The sequence below is a fragment of the Nycticebus coucang genome, chromosome 14 (genome assembly GCF_027406575.1).
Source record: "Nycticebus coucang isolate mNycCou1 chromosome 14, mNycCou1.pri, whole genome shotgun sequence".
Lineage (NCBI taxonomy): Eukaryota > Metazoa > Chordata > Mammalia > Primates > Lorisidae > Nycticebus > Nycticebus coucang.
Window position 1 is genome coordinate 10352453 of NC_069793.1, and position 12711 is coordinate 10365163.

A 12711-nucleotide genomic window follows, 5' to 3' on the forward strand; every position below is an offset into this window, starting at 1 on the left:
AGTAAATCTAGTTTTCCAAATCTACTTATAGTGGCCTGAACTGTAGCTCCCAAAAATTCCCATCCACAGCTGCTAACCTCCAGCACCTGCGAATATTACCCTACGCGGTACAAGACATGATTAAGTTAAAGGTTTGGGGAGGAGGAGCTTATCCTGGCTGTCCAGGTACATCCTAAATCCAAGGACAAACGTCCTCATGAACATAAGGAGATTCCACCCACAGAAGAGACGAAGTGACACGTGGGCAGAGATCGGAGTGCCACCGCCACAGGTCAAGGAATGCCAGGGGCCACCAGAAGTGGGAGGAGGAAAAGGGCTGATTCTCCAGCTCCGACCTCCTTCTAATCCCGACCTGGCCCTTTATCAGGGATGAAGTACCGCTCGGAAATGTCTGCTGCACTATAACTTGTTGATGTTCAGGAAACTCATTTGATAGCTCCCGTTTTTTTTGTCCAGTCGTTTGATCAGGCAGAGGCTGCCTCACCATCCCTGTTTCTCCCAGAGGCTGCGGCATCCGGAGCGCAATGCTCACGCTCGCCGCCTTCCTCGCTGGCGCTGACGCCTCGCGCTGCCACGCGGCGTCGCTGTGGAGCCAGCCCGGCGCGGGTGTGGGGTAGGGACCCGGGAGGGGCCGCGGGGCCGACCGGGACTCGAAGCCCACGCGCTCCCCAGGGCCTGGCTGTGCCTCGGCCGCCACAACTCCACATGCGGCTACTGTCCTTGGTCCCGGCGCCGCCAGGCTCAGCTGCCTCCTGAGCCCCGCAACACTGCCCTCCCCTCCCCCGGACCAGGCCGGGGGTCAGCGGCAGTTCCTGTAAACTCGCACTCGCTTCTAGGAAAGGCGGCCTCGCTGACTTTGGGACGGCAGACCCTTCCCAGGAAGACCGGAGTGATCCCAAGGGCCTGTGCCAGCACTTAGAGGGACCTCTCTGTGTGAAAGACCGCATATGCACGTTCAAAAACAAAACCTCTTTGGAGGGTGCCCACGACACCACCAGGAAATACAAGTTAAAGACAAAATCTACCAACCCAGAAAACTAATCTACAAAAGTAGAAAGAAAGAAAACAGTTTTGTTATTGAATAAGCCTTAAACCAGAACGTGATGTGCATTCACAGGCAATCCGCTAAGAGATTGCAAAGACAGAAAGAACTCTCACTCTTCTATATAGCCAGAGAGAAAACCACCGGTTACACACAGGTTCTCAAAATAAGCCATAACTGGTTCTCAAGTATGTGCACTTGGCTGCGCCACTGGTCACACAAGGTTCCTTCAAAATTTACCTAGGAATTATGGTGGCCACCTGCCTTTGCTAACTGCTTTCTTGCAAAGGAAAAAGTACGTTTTGCATCTTTATGACCAGAGGTGGAGCCAAGCCCCAGTGGAAGTTAGGCTCCTTCTCTCTCAGAAGCTGGGAGATAAGGGGCTAGCTTCCCTCCATTTCAGAGAGATGGCTTCCAGGATGTTAAGGGAGCATTCTTGGGACATAAAGCTGGCAAAATGCTTATGTGGTTTGTTTTTTGTTTGTTTGATTGTTTGTTTGTTTGTTTGTTTTTTGAGACACAGTTTCACTTTGTCATCCTGGGTAGAGTGCTGTGATGTCATGCCTCACAGCAGCCTCAAACTCCAGGGCTCAAGCGATTCACTTTCCTCGGCCTCCTGAGTAGCTGGACTACAGGCCCTCCTCACAACACCTGGCTATTTTTAGAGATCAGGTCTCACTCTGGCTCAGGCTGGTCTCCAACTCATGAGCTCAGGCAATCTACCCACCTCAGCCTCCCAGAGTGCTAGGATTACAGGCATGAGCAACCGCACCCGGCCATCTTATGTGGCTTTTGAAAAGATTTACATATATTTCAAAGAAGCAAAAAAAAAAGTACAAGGTTACTAAAGTAAATACTTTAAGAAAACGGAATGAGGAGCATCTCTTCGTTTCTTCCCTATGTTCCAACAGGGAAAATTAAATTTTTGTTTCCTCATTTTTTAACTATGTGGCCAGAAGGTCTGTAAACCTGTACTGTCTTATTTGCATTTTTTCTTACTCATGGCAAGCACTCATTTCTCAACTCCACTCCTCAGCCCACCCTGCCACAGGCCCTACAAGCTTGTTCACACACATACACACATGCATAGGCAGCTGCACAAACTCACCTGCTCACATGTTCTTTCTTGGACCATTTTCTTTCCCAGGTTAACTCTCTAGGTAGAGCTGACTCAATCCAGCAAAAGTTAAGCCTGGGTCTGACTAGTTTGCAGGCATGGGCCAGGATGAGGCAGAGCCTGGGGTAGAACCAAGGATCCTAACTCATCTGGCTTCTTTACCATGGACTCTTGATTTGTGTATCCAGCCCTTACCCTACCTGGGCCCTGGCCTTTTTCCAGCTTCCCCTGCAACCATAAGAGCTTGTATGTGCTGCCCTTTGGCAGAAGACCCTTATGCCACATCTATTGCAATGTTCACAACACTGTCTACTCCCCTCCTCCAACAGACATGGAGCCTCGCTCCTGCTCAGCCCAGGATGTGGTAGTGAAGGAGACCAAGGAGGTCTCTGTCCTCATGAAAAACAAGACAGATTGCAACCAATTGAACACGTGGGAAGGGACACTGAATGAGACTGCTCTTGTGCTCAGGGATCTATGCTGTGTCCCCAGAGCCAAGGCACACAGCCATTTGTGGTAGGTTTACTATGAGACAACAAAACCTAGCCTTTACTCTTAGCCAGTCACCACTCCCAGTCTACAGAGAAGAGACTAAGAAATTCAAGAGGCTATACTGAATGAGAATCTCTTCCTAGAGAGTTGTCAGTCTCTAGAGGAAGAGACAGATGTTTCCACACACGCTCTCTCTTTTATACTCTTCAAGCCAAATGAAGGGGACTCAAGACAAGGACCAGATAAGGGGTTGCCAGAGAGGATCCTGGTACCCCATTTTAGCCCTCACTGCCCTGGGTGCTGGTTCAGCCACTAATCTTCAGGGACTTGGCCCTGCTGCTACTGGGCAGAATATGGTGCAAATCACTGGAAAAAGGTGGAGACCAGAAACCTGGAACAGTCTCAAATCTGTCAGAACAATGGGGGAGAGGGCTGCAGTAGAAGTGACCTGCGTTCCACACGGGCAGGGCAGGAGACCATGTTTCTTTCCACAGCCAGAGTGGGTCTCCAGGGAGAGAGCTGGGCTAGAACACTTGTCAGGACCTCCCCCAAGAAGGCTGCCTGTGGGCAGAAGGCAACCCCAGCAGAAAGAGGCTTTGTTGGGAGTACTGGGAGCAGCATGAGAGGTCAGCTGGAGTGGCAGGCATCTACTCACATCAGGGGATGGTATGGGCAGAGAACCCCACATGGGTGACAGTTTCCTTTCCTCTCTCCTCCCCTTCCAGAACCTGAAGGAGCAGGAAGCAGCTGCTAGCAGTGGGATAGGAAGGGAACCCAAGAGACTAAGGACACAGCCACATATCCACTGCCCTCCTGTCCATCCCTTTTTCCCCACCGCAGAAAGCCAGGCCTGGGTCAGCTTGAATAGGAAAAGCATTATGTTGAATGGGAGATAAATATTTTTTATTTAGATAGGACTGGGCCTATTTTTTGAGCTTGGCAAAAACAATATCCTTTTGCCCAACTTTTTATAAGAATTATCAACATGCAGAAAAGTCAAAAGACTAATACAATAAACACCCACATATTCACCATCTAAGCTCAAAAATTAACACTGAATTTGTGTATCTGTGTGTGTATACATGATTTTGCTGAACCACTTGAAAGCAAGCTTCAGATACCATGACACATGACTCAAACCCTCTATGTAGATCTCCTAAAAGAATTGGACTTTCAATGATTGAAACTGAAATTAATTTAACACCTCAAAGAAATGGCTAAACTTATACTTAGCTGAAACATTTTCAAGGAAAAGTGCTATGGTTTGAATGTTACCTTCAAAACTCGTAGTGAAATTTAATTGCCACAGTGGGACCTTTAAGTAGTGCTTAGGTCAGGAGGGCTCTGCCCTCATCAATGTATTAATGCCATTATTGCAGGAGTGGGTTAGATATCCCAGGACTGAATTCCTGATAAAAGGATAAGTTTGGCCCTTAGTTTTCTGTTTCACACACTCTCACCCTCTCCTAACACGTGATGACTCATGACACCACTCTGAAGCCCTTGCCAAGTGTGACAGCATGCTCTTGGACTTGTCAACCTCTAGAACTGTGAGCCACATAAATCTCGTTTCTTTATAATTTACCCAGTCTGTGGTATTCTGTTATAGCAACAGAAAAAGTACTAAGCCAAGGGGTAAAAGAGAAGTAACAGATTCTCCTCTACAAAAATGATGGCATGAAAAAAAAGCTGTTTCCGGCATTGTACCCTACAAAATCCAGCCAGTTTCATAAAGATAAAACAATTTCAGATAACAGGTACTATGAAGCAAACAAAACAGTACATAGGTAACAAAAGTGAGACTAGGAGAGAAGGCATCGCTGGAGTGGATGGTAAGGAGTAAAGTCCTGGAAAAGGGAAGGTGACAATTGAACTAGACCTCCATGATGAGGACAACCCAGTAACATACGACAATCAGGAGAGCAGTGTTTAAGGAAGAGTTACGACAAGGCCATAGACTTGGAGGCAGAAGGAACATAGAGTGATAGCTTGGGGCAGGTGAGGTGGCAGATGATCTGAGAGGGGAGAGACGGTCAGGGGAGAGAAGGAGTTTGGGGAGAATTTTAAGCAGGAGAGTAATTCAATATGATTTAGGTTTCTAGATATTCTGAATGCTTCATTGAAAAAGACATAGGGGGAAGGGTCAAAGAGAAGCTGGAAGACCATCCAGGAGCTGGTCTGACAAGGGAGGATGGTGGCTCAGACTAGGTGGCTGGTGGCAGTGAGGCAGGCATTGCCCCTCCCATTTTACAGATGAGGAAACTGAGGCCCAGAGAAGTTAAGTGACTTGATGAAGTTCATGCAGCCTTTTAGTGGAAGGAAGGTACTTTTTTTATACATAACACAAAATGTATCATTTTAACCATTTCTAAGTGTACAATTTAATGGCATTTAGTATATTCACAATGTTGTGCTGCCACCAACACTGTCCCATTACCAGAACGTTTTTATCATTTGAAACAGAAAGTCTGTATCTATTAAATATTAACTCCCTATTTCCCCGTCCCTTAGCCGCTGGCAAACTCTAGTCTACTTTCTGTCTCTGGGAATGTGACTACTTTAGGTACCTGCTGTAGGTGGATTATACAATATTTGTCCTTTTGTATCTGCTTTCCTTCACTCGGCATGATGTTTCCAAGGCTCATCCATGTTGTAACATGTACCACCATTCCCTTTCTTTTTCAGACTGAATAATATTCCCTTCTATGGGTGCACCTGGTGTTTATCCAGCCATTTGTGGGCGGAGGCTCAGTACGTTCACAAAGATGTCGGATTCCCACCCTGCTCTGGTCGGCTCTGTTCTGAGACCTCCCGCGGAGCCCGGCGCAGTGCGCCTTTAGGGACACCAGGGGGCGCACAGGGACCACCAGGCGCGCGTGGGCACCGGGCGGTCTGTGCCAGGAAGAAGAGCCCGGAGCCCAGCGTTGGCAGCCTCACCCGCAGAAAAATGCAGAGAGGGCAGCTGGCCTCCGAGAAAGCGACTAGACTATAGGATAGGCCGCAAGTGGAGGAAAGTGGGTAGGTCAGGGCCAGGAGGGGCTACCCTGTACTGGGGCCCAACCCCCAAAATAGAAACAGATGCCACCAATGGCTACCCACAGCTTCCCACCAGCTGTCCTCCAGTGTGAACGAGCCCCAGAGCCCCACACTGAAGAGCTCAACGTGGGGGGAGGGCGGGGACTGAGTCCAGCGAAACTCGGACTCCCATTCCGGCCTTTCTTCAAGTGTGATCTTCAACCTGTGGCTGCACATTTTACAGTTTGGGGAACTGAGGTTTAGAGCTGTTGATGGATTGTCCAGACTGAAAGGACAAGGCAAGATCTGAATGCCGCCAGTGGCCCTTGTGAGTCTCTCCAGGCCCAATTTCCTCAGCGTATCTGGTAGCAGGTGGACTTTGGACCTCCTTCCCACTTCATCAGCATCTCTGCAGGGGTAACCCAGAGTGGCATGTGGTTCTTGAGGCTGCTCTGACCACCTGGCATTCCTCCCTCTGACTACTGGGCCTCTAATAATGCCAACTCAGATTAGCCCTGGCTGGTTTTGGCAGCCACTTGGTGTTGACCAGAATTTCCATCAGTTTCAGTACCGCAGCTCATCGCACATGCGCTGTTGCTAAGCCATTTCTCCCCCGCCACATTCTTGTGCAGCTGGGTCTTTGGATCTGAGTCCAGGAACTGACATTTATCCCTGTCAAATTCATCTCGTTCATTCATCTGACAAACATTTGTTCAGTGCCCACGCCATACCGAGCACTGGATATATACGAAAAGGAAAGACAAGGCTCCCGGCCTTAAGGAGCACACACCTGTGTTCATTACAGCAGTAGCCACAGATTCACGTGGGCCTCCTGAGTGCCACACATAGAGCCTGGCTGCCTCATAAACCGTCACAGCAGTGCAGTGATGGTGACATTATCCCCATTTTGCAGATGGTAAAACCAGGGGTCAAAAGTTTATGGGATTTGTCTGATATGACATTGCTAGAAAGTAGCAGGCTCAACATTCAACACTCCAGTTGTTTTGGATCCTGATTCTGTCTTCCTGCTTGGACAACCTCTATCCAAGTTTGGGGTTCTTTATAAACCCAATCAACTTTAATTCTCTGGATTGCATCAACAGTAATGATAAAACTATGATGAGGTCTGAGGCTTGGAGTAGGCCACCAGTGCCCCTGCCCCAGATAAACAGCCATCTTCAGCTCTGCACCCTGTGGGTTCAGCAGGTACAAATGCCCCTGACGGCAAACTCACTCCCAGTCCCAGCCTCCCTCCACTGTCCAAGCAACTGTGTCTGATTGTTGGCATATTTATCTGGATCCAGTTCCTACAACCAAGTCTACCGCATGCAGGAGCTCAGCTATGCCTGGCCTTTGCCTTCATCATCGTAAATCACGGCCAGTGCCCCTTGTCAGGAGAGACTTGAAACCCAAGGACCAGGAGGGGGCAGCTGAGTTAGGATTTGCTGGGCTCTGAGCAGCTTCCCTTGCATCTGTGACTTCTCTCCTGCACCGTCTGCTGCTGGAGGCTCAGCCCATTTTTATCATTCAATTCTCCTGCCATGCGCAGGGAGACCAACTGCAGAGCAGGTCTGTACATGGCCATGGGCAGAAAACAAGGCAGGCAGGATAAATGCACTGCTCAGTGGGAGGGAAGTTAGGAAATGAGCTCCACGCTCCCAGCCAGAACCCAGGGATTCAAGGACGCCATACTCTAGCACAGGGTTTGGGCTTACCACCTCCCAGGACCCCATGCACCCACCCTCCTCACAACCCTGGAAGTTTGGAAATGTCATCATTCTGCCCATTGTGAGAAAACTAAGGCCCAGCAAGTGGGGTCTAGGGCTGAGCACTACCTCTGCTAAAACTGCTTTGCAAAAATCAATCTGAGACTTCTAGGGTCCCAAAGGGCAGCAGAAAGCAGGCCCTGCCATGGACATTTTAAAGACCCTGGGGACATTGTTTGAAAACTCCCCAGCTAGATTTTTGTCCCTGAAGTGCATCTGCTGAACATGAACTCACTGAACCTGAACTCACAGTTGGAGGGGAGAGGACAGATAATAAGCAAGCACATTATTCCAGACAGTGCTTAGTGCTACAAAGAGGCATGAAGCAACACAGAAAAAGCTGCTTTCGCAAGGTGGTCAGGAAGGCCTCCCTGACAGGTTTCCTCTGAGGAGTGGAGAACTTGCTGGCTTGGGAACAAGCATAGCCTGGCACCCAATGCACCCCATTAGCGATGGCATTGCGTGGAAGAAACCACATCTCTGTGACATGAAATCTCAGCTGAGAGGCATGTGGGGAAGTGTCTCCAAGGTGCCTAACACCTGACACACGCTCCATGGACTCCTGTCCCACCCATTCTCCCTTCTGGGTGAACCCCCCAGCAATGTTCCGAGCCTTCTTCATTTCCTCCCATTCCACACACGGCCTAGCACTCCAGCAGGCTCTGGGTAAGTGTTGGCTGAATGAATACACTCCTGAAGGCCAGCAAGGAGGAAGTGTGAGGACAAATCCAAGGAAACTCTACCTTAGTTTATAAGGAATCATTTGATGGAATTTGTGGCCCCTATAAGGTGGCTGAAGCAGAAAAGACAAAGGGATTCCAGAAGGTGGGAGGAGGGGTCGCCTACACAATTGGAACATTTTGCACAAAAGTCCAGATTTCAAGCTATTTTTAAAGTATCTGAAGATCTGGCAACCCAAAGCCTGCATATCCCCATGGCAACACCAGCTGGTGCTCAGCGGCCGCTGTCCCCTTCCGACTGGACATGCGCTCTGTGCTCTGCGTGGATCCCGCCGCTGCCTGTTGCCAAGGCCCACCTCACTCAGCCGCATCACCTGGCCCCTGGGTTGAGCCTGCCAACCCTGCTTGAAGATATTGGAACAGCTGAACGCTGTGCTGGGGACATGGAGACTGTGGCAGCTGTCCCATCAGCCTGATGCTGAGGAGCGTCAGCCTGGGGTCTCCTCCCTCAAGTTCTTATGGCAGGTGTCCAGTGGGGCGGAGGATGTCCAGATCCACATATACCTTTCCCTGAGCTGGGCTGCTCCCAGGTAGTAGGAGGGCTCCAAACTCCAGACACTGCATCATGAGGACAGAGATGCAGTTCCCAGAATGCGCCAGATGGGGGCGACTCCCCCCACCTTGCCATGAGTGCTGTTCATAGAGGCCATTTCGAGCCTGGCCCCAGGCCTAGTCTTGCCGCAGTTGCTGGAGCACCGTCCCCGCGTTGTCCTCCATGGAAGAACCGTGTGTCTCTGCCCTTTGCCACTTAAGGCGATGGCTGAGGCCCAGCCTGCCTGGCAACATGATGGGCTCAGCCAGGATTGGCTGGACCTGAACTTATTCCTCTTGATGCCCTCCCACCCCTCTTGCCTGTGCCCCAGGAGCCAAAGGGCGCCCTGTCCTCATTTCTCCTCCTCCTCTTCTGGGACTGGCCAGTCCTCCTGAGACCTGTTCCCTCAGAACTGGCTCTCAAATTAAGTGCTTTGTGATTGGCACTGTGTTTAGGCTTTAATACTTCATTTAACACCTCAACAATCCTATAAAATAGGTTTTAATCCCCATTTACAGGTGAGGAAACTACCAAGGCACACAGCTAGCAAGTGGTGAAGCGGAGATGCACATTCAGACCTGTGGAATCCCCCTTCCCTTCCCTACACTGCCTTGCAGTGGTTCTCAAACTTCCTAATGCCACAATGTATTTTCTTTTTTTTTTTTTTTTTTTTTTTGTAGAGACAGAGTCTCACTGTACCGCCCTTGGGTAGAGTGCCGTGGCGTCACACGGCTCACAGCAACCTCTAACTCTTGGGCTTACGCGATTCTCTTGCCTCAGCCTCCCGAGCAGCTGGGACTACAGGCGCCCGCCACAACGCCCGGCTATTTTTTTGTTGCAGTTTGGGTTTGAACCCGCCACCCTCGGCATATGGGGCCGGCGCCCTACTCACTGAGCCACAGGCACTGCCCCTGCCACAATGTATTTTCATCGTTACAAAGGGGTCGCGACCCACAGGTTGAGAGCCGCTGCAAAGGAAATGGTAGAATCAGTCCTCAAAGTGGGATTGCAGTTTGAGGCCAGAGGATATCTATTCACCGTGTCCAGCCTGAAACCCACACACAGAGGCCACACAGACCCAGAGCTGCCCAAGGACAGGCGCTGAATCTGAAGTCCCCAATGAGTCAGTGATGAAGCCATCAACACGGGGGAGGAATAGCCATTTACTGACTGCCTCATCATCCCCACCTGGGGCCAGAGTTTGAGAGGCCACAAGTGCTATAGTTTCTGCCTAGACCCCCTTGAGGGGGTGATGGGTGGGCAGATAGGAAGCAGGACACCTAGGAGGCTCAAACGGCCGTGTGGGAGGAGACCCAGAATCTACAGAGTTCAGGCACCACTGAACACAAGTCAGTGAACTCCTGGCTCCTTGTACGTCACAAGCCTCTCCACTCCCACCCCCAGAGGGGCAGAGAAGCCCAGGACAGCATCAGCCCCTCTGAGACTATCGTAGAGATGTCCCAGCCCCTGAGACCAAGGCTACCACAGTGGGTGGGAAAGAAGTTCTGTTTAAGGCAGTTCATCCACTTTGCTTCACATGCCCCAAACACACCCAGCAGGTCCATCCCCAGTTCCACCTGTTGATCCTCCATCATTGAAGCCCAGTGTAAATAAAAGTCACCTTGTCCAGGTAGCCCCTCCTAATTCCAGTCCTCAAACTTCATCGTTATCTCCCCCCTCCTATGACCCCTTGGACTGTGTGGACATCTCCCATGGAGTTGAGGTCAGTCTCTTTTGTGCTATTGTTTCTGAGCTGCTCTCTCCTCTGACAAGAAGACTGTAGCGCAGGGCAGGTGCCAATGCTCCTAGCATGGGACCTCAGACGTGCCAGCCCATGGTGCATGATGGATGGATAGATGGATGGACAAATGAAAGAATGGGTAGGAGGACAAATGGCCACTTGAAAGTTCAGTGAACCACCCATAATTGTCCAAGATGCCCAGACTTCCCTCCCACTCCTGGGGAATAAGATTTCCTTGCCTCTCTGACACAGCTCCTCCCACTTAAAAGACTGTCTACAAGGCCAGGCGTGGTGGCTCATGCCTATAATCCTAGCACTTGGGAGACCGAGGTGGGTGAATTGCCCAAGCTCACGGGTTTGAGACCAGCTTGAGCCAGAGTGAGACCTCGTCTCTAAAAATAGCCAGGCGTTGTGGTGAGCGCCTATAGTCCCAACTACTTGGGAGGCTGAGGCAAGAGGATTGCTTGAACCCAAGAATTTGAGGTTGCTGTGACCTGTGATGCCACCATGGCACTCTACCAAGGGCAAGAAAGTGAGACTCTAAAAAAAAAAAAAGAAAAATAGACTGTCTACAGTGTGGTGGTGGCACGGCAGCTGGGAATCTGACCCAAGTTCCTTCCCTCACTGGACCTCCTTGTCCCATAGATGAGATGAGCATATTGGACTAGATAATGTCTTGCACCCTTCCAGCTGACCCTACATATCTGTGCTAGGACTCAGAAGAGAACAGGGGAGACTGACTGAACCCTGATCAGGTTACAGAAGACTATGGAAGAGTTTAGACAAAAGATGAAAAGAAAGAGAAAAGGGTGGGGGGAGGAAAGGAAGGAGGGAGAGAAATAAAATTTATTTCCATATCCCAAATTAAAAATGTAAGATTTCCCAAATGCATAGTGTCTTTTTTTTAATGTTAATTTAAACATATTGAATTTAGCATCACAGTATGCAAGAAGTAATGGATCCCTTAATATAGTGGAGATGCCTTGGGCACAGATAGCCTGGGGCAAAGGATGTCAAAAGGAAGGATGAACCCAGGTCATAGGGGAGGTAAGGTGAGGGAGGGGATTCTCTTCTGGCCACCTGCTCCCCTACTTTAGTCAGAGCACCCCCTTTGTTGTCTGCTTTATATATTGATCTTATAAACCCAGTATATTTGAATAAAGGTTTCCAGTGCCTTTTTGAAAAAGCTACTCAACTAATGAAGAGAAGCAAGAGGCTCAGAGAAAGGTGATTTGCCCAAGGTCATTTAACAAGTGCATCCCATAATTCCTGATACCATTAATCCAATCACATCCATTAGGGACTGAGGGGCGCTGCCCGGATACAGCTGCCCTGACTGGACAGCTTAGATATGTGCACTCTGGCTCAACTCCAGCACCCTCAGTGGGAAGTCACCAGGCTCCTTTAAACAACATTCCACTAGGACAGGAACAGATGGATAACCCAGACCACTTAGGAACCAGAAAATTTCCAAGAGGGAGAATGCCCAGAACAGGGGGGTTCAGGGAGGAAGCCCAGCTCACTGCAAGCCTCACAGTCGAAAACCTTCCTAAAACAACCCCTTGGCTGCCTTGAAGCATAATTTAATCTTCCTTTGATGATTCCGGATATCGCCCTGCCTCAAGCCACTCTGGGAACATCAATTACTGCTGGGCCCAGGTGGGAAGCAGAGAGGAGGGGCTGGGCCCAGTTTAACCTGCTGACCCTGCCCTGCAGTGGGGGGACAGCTGGAAGAGACTTCAGGGGGAAAAGCCCTGGCTGGGCCCTGAGGGCTGGATGCTGCCTTGGTAGAGCCCCCCTACCCCAGCCCACCCCCGAAGGAGAATGCGGAGCCCTCTCCAAACAAGAAGGCTAGCTTTAAAGGGTCACCTCCATAGCCTCCCACAACAGGTGGGATGGAGCAGCTCCCAAGGGTCCCTGGAGGTAGAAACAGAGTCACAGGCGCAAGAACGATGCCAAAAACCAGGGAGATGACTTTGCTAAGGGAGCGGCAACATGCGTCCACACAAACACACACACAATTCTTGGAAAATGGATTCTTGGATTCGTGGATTTCTTGGAAAATGTTGGTTCTAAGGGGCGGAAGTGGGCTTGGTCTACCCTGCTCCCACCCTGCCACCTCATCCTAGCTGGGAGATAGTAGGAAAGTTACTTAACCTCTCTTGGCCTCCATTTCCTAATTTATGATGCTAGACTAGAAACAAACAAGGCTGCCCGTGAGGTTAAACTGGCCTAAAATCGGCTGCTAGAAGTTAGGGTCTTGGAC